The sequence below is a fragment of the Mastomys coucha genome, unplaced genomic scaffold, assembly GCF_008632895.1.
Source record: "Mastomys coucha isolate ucsf_1 unplaced genomic scaffold, UCSF_Mcou_1 pScaffold20, whole genome shotgun sequence".
In the NCBI taxonomy this organism is placed as follows: domain Eukaryota; kingdom Metazoa; phylum Chordata; class Mammalia; order Rodentia; family Muridae; genus Mastomys; species Mastomys coucha.
The window spans coordinates 136,824,734-136,829,402 of NW_022196903.1; the positions used below are offsets into that span (position 1 = coordinate 136,824,734).

The window sequence follows — 4,669 nt, forward strand, 5'->3', positions numbered from 1 at the left end:
GTGTGTGTGTGTGTGTGTGTGTGTGTGCTGTTTTAGAAGAAGTGACAGAAGTAGCTGATCTTCCAAAGGAAAGAAATGCATCTGTTTTGTTGTTTTTAAAGTGTGGTGTCATACACCTGCAATCCTATAGTTGAGAGGTAGAGACAAGAGGATAAGGGTTCAAAGGCAACCTTAATTATACAGTGAGTTTGGTTATCCTGGGCTACATGAAACCTTAAGTCAAAAATAAATAAATAAATATTAAATAAATAAGGGCGGGCTTGAGTAATGGCTCAGCTCTTAGGAGTGTTTTGGTGCTCTTGTAACAGACCAGGACTCAGGACCCACGTGGCACCCCATAACTGTCTGTAAATCCAACTCCAGGAGATCCAGTGCCCTCTTCTGGTTTCTGCTGGCACCCCGACACATGTGATGCTTATAAACTCACACAGCCATATGCAAATTCACACAGAATAAATCCTTATAAGTAATGAAAAAAAGAAACAGCACTTGAAATGGCAGGGTACTTTAACCTTGCCGTGAGGGCGGGCTCAGGAGGTAGAGGGCTGATGTCACTACCCACACTCTACGTCTAAACACTGATGGATTATGCTGTTCGTTCATGGCTTTCTTTATTTTCCAAATATTAGCATCGTAGCAGCACTTTCTGGGCCACGTGCTAGCCAGCTAGCCTAATTCATGACTATTTTTGTGTATGTAGCCAAAGTATAGGTTGGTTAGGGTGATGACACAAGGGATCATTGTCCAACAAACTGTGAAAGCTGTGTGTGTGTGTGTGCGCACGCGTGTGTGTACTAGCACACATGTGCATGTACATGAATGTGATATGGACACAAGTGTACACATGTGAGACGCGAAGTCAACATTAACTATCTTCCTCCACCACTTTCCACCTTACTCTTTGAGACTTGGTCTCTCACTGATCCTGCAGCTCCCTGATTTCACTGCACTGCCTGACCAGGGGGCTCCAGGCATCCTCCAATCTCCATTTCATGGTGCAGGGATTATAAATCCATGCCACCATGCCTGACTTTTGTTTGAGTACTAGGGGTGGAACTCAGAACCCCAAGTTTGTGTGGCTAACACTTTCCCAACTGAGCCATATTACCAGCCCCAAAAGTGATGTGTTCTCCGTGGGAGGAAGCGGTCACCCCACTTGCGCCCTCAAACTCCATCACTACACTCATTGTTTCCCTTGGTAATGATCCTATGACTGCATATGGTGGGAAACATGACTACTTCACACCCACAGCTGTGGTTTTCTGTGCTTATCAGAAGGTTCATTCATTTCTCTGCCCATAGTTCCACCATGAACTGAAACTAAGTTAATGACCTTGCCTTCCTTCCTGGACCATAGTTAGAACTAAGAGACTTCGGCTGTTAATGCCAAAAAAAAAAAAAAAAAAAAAAAAAAAAAAAAAAAAAAAAAAAAAAAGAGTTCAAAACTATCATGTTAGAAATCTGATTTTTGTATGCAGTATAATAAGCTCTGTCCTCTCCAGCCACAGGTCTGAGTTGACTCCTGCCACATCAAGGCATGTCTAACTCATATCATTTATTTATAGAAAAAGTTGTTTTTTTAAATACTGTGGTCTCTATGAGCTGTTTTATTTTCTCTACCAATGTGCCCTGGGAGATGAAATTGCCCATGCACCTATCAGCTGATCTGCTCCCATCCCCAGTTCCTTTTACTTTTGAGCCATGTGACTCCAACCACACTGGCCAATGTGGCAGAACTATCCCCACATTGATTTAAAATCTCCCTTTCATCTGCTTATGGGTAATAAAAAAACTGCATTTTCTGGTAACCACACACAGATCAGTCATCCCACTGGTGATTTGGTAAATGCTCATTGAAAGCAAACAGTGGGCACCATAGAAAGCTAAGCAAACAGTAGGCACCATAGAAAGCTACCAAGGAGCTGGTCACCAAGCCCTCTTTTGAGGCATCTCCAAGCTCATGGTGACACCACACTCCGTATGGCTTTCTGAGGGGTCTTGTGGAAAGTGGACTCAGTCATCAACACCAGGCTGCCTCTGGCCACAGTGTGAATCTGATCATGATTGCATGATTTAACTGATCTTTGCAAAGACAAGATGACTCCCAAATAAAACACAAGCTAAGATTTGGATGTGTTCCTTAAGGAAGCTTTGCTTTCGACTGCCCTTGTATCTGAGAATGTGCTGTAGTTTCTAACCTTTGTTAGAGAGTCCTCAGAAACTGTTTTGCCAATAACCAATTAGTTTTCATGTATAAATACTTTGTGCCTGTAGTGAGTTGGTCAGATGTTGCTTGCATTGTAATGCTAAATACTGGCCCCTGGTTTCCCTCAGAGTCCTTGCATGTAGATCCAAGGTATGTGACCTTGCCCCCCCCCCCCAGTTATTACTGATTGGTGACTAGAGATGCCTGCAGCCTACAGTGGGGCAGAGTTGAGATAGGTGGGGTTTGGGATTCTCAGGCTCAGGGTTCCCAGAGTAGAACCATGAGGAGGAGGAGAGGGAGGGAGAGGAGGAAGCCATCCTGGGGTAGGTGAGTCATAAAAATGAGGCTGGCTATGAGGTCTAGCCATTTGGAGTTAAGAGCTGCCCAGATGGAACATGACAAATTATAAAACGGGGTTATCAACAGAGAAATGGACTCTAATAACATAGAGGGTAGATATCTGTCCAGCATCAGTGCTGATTAAGGCCTATTATAAATGTAAAAGTTGTGTATCTTTTATCCAGGAACTGAATGATCAAAAGCAGGAGAGAAGCCCCCAGTTGAGATTAAATATCTCCATAACATGTGTCCTTCTGTGTCCCACAATTTGTATGCCTGGATCCATTTATATCTTCTACCACAGAGTAAAACCTCAAGAAAAGTTTTGTCAGTAAACAAACAAAAGCCCAAAGCAAAACAACAATAAACCTCCCACAAGCAGCCCCTTCCTGTACCAGAGGGGTTCTCATAGCAAGAGGGATCTCACACTCTGAAGGCTTGCTACAATCTAAGAAGAGTGCACAGTGGTGCACCGTCTGCCTTCTGTTCTGGGCACATCCTCCCTTCCAGCATACACAACAGGGCCTAGTCTGTTTCTCTTTTCTTAGGAAAATGCACTATGATTTTAGTTCCTCAGTTCCTAAATTGATAATTACATGGATTTACATAAGTGGCCCACTTAACATGGTCAAATTGTTTCTAATAAGGCATAATTGTGTAAAGTGCCCCAAAGTTCACATTATTGCATGTTGGCACAACTGAGAGAGAGCAGTGGCTTCAAGTGCCCTCATAGTGGCATTGCTTATGATCCAGACAGACATCTGAGCCACAGAAATCCTTTGAACTGGTAATAGAGTGGGTGAGGAATGGATAGGAGACTCAACAAAGAGAAAACAAAGGTGTGTGTGTGTGTGTGTGTGTGTGTGTGTGTGTGTGTGTGTGTGTGTAATTCCTATGCATGTAACCCAAGTGACTGTCACCATACTGTGACAAAGAGCCACACAGTCTGTCTTCATGTCACCATTATTACTTCTGCCTTATAAATGTTCTAGAGAAATTGAATTCAAGAGTTTGTGGTGGATGTTGCTGTTGCTGTCCTTGTAAGACCTATAACCCAAGATTGCCTCAAATACACTATGTAGCCAAGGATGTCCCTCATTTGCCTTCCAGGTGCTGGGACTACCACATCCAGTTTTAAGCAAGTACTCTACCCACTGAACTACATGCCCAGCCCCACAGGATTATTTTTAAAGGTTTGCTTTTGGTTAAACAATAAATGTGCACTTTGAAAAATGGGAATTTGTTTTTAGCATTTTGAAGGCTATGTTTAGAAAATGTCTATGCAAAGAACATTATGCATAGACATAGGCAGGCCTAGAGGACATTGTCAGCTGTGATCTGGGTACACTGTGTAGGCAGGCCTATATGGAGACCCCTTCCCCGCTTCATGCGCCCATACCACATGCTTTCTAAATCTCATTTATTCAGTACATGTTTCATTTTGAAACTCTAATAGTGTATTCGTTTTCTAGCTATGTCCCAAACTCTATGCTAAACACCTATTCATAAATAGATCTGTTAGTTGCCAAGTTATACTTAAAATAATGTATGAATTACTATCTCTCTTGGGCTAGCAAGATGAAATATCTGCAGATGCTTTGCATACTAGCCTGATGACCCAGAACATGCATGAATGTGGAGGAAGGAACAGGCTTCATAAAGAAGCTCTCTCACAACTAGCATTGGCACACACACACACACACACACACACACACACACAAAGAAAACACTCAGTACTCTCACTTTCTAGGCATAGCTAACCTTTTAAATATTTCAAATGTGTCATGAAAACAGAGCTGTTTTGGATATCAAAGCCTGGGCACACAGGTCTGGGTATACCCATGTCTTCTCTGAACCGTGTCTACTGGGCACACAGGTCTGGGTATATCCATGTCTTCTCTGAACCGTGTCTACTGGACATACAGGTCTGGGTATACCCATGTCTTCTCTGAACCGTGTCTACTGGACACACAGGTCTGGGAATACCCATGTCTTCTCTGAACCGTGTCTACTGGACACACAGGTCTGGGTATACCCATGTCTTCTCTGAGCCGTGTCTACTGGACACACAGGTCTGGGTATACCCATGTCTTCTCTGAACCGTGTCTACTGGACACACAGGTC

At 43.2% G+C, this 4,669-nt stretch overlaps 1 protein-coding gene across 2 annotated transcripts in view; it reads right to left on the reverse strand.

Annotated features, from left to right (window-relative positions):
* The window catches only part of St8sia1 (ST8 alpha-N-acetyl-neuraminide alpha-2,8-sialyltransferase 1), a 134,739-nt gene that overhangs the window by 40,579 nt on the left and 89,491 nt on the right, over positions 1–4,669 (reverse strand). The window lies entirely within an intron of this gene.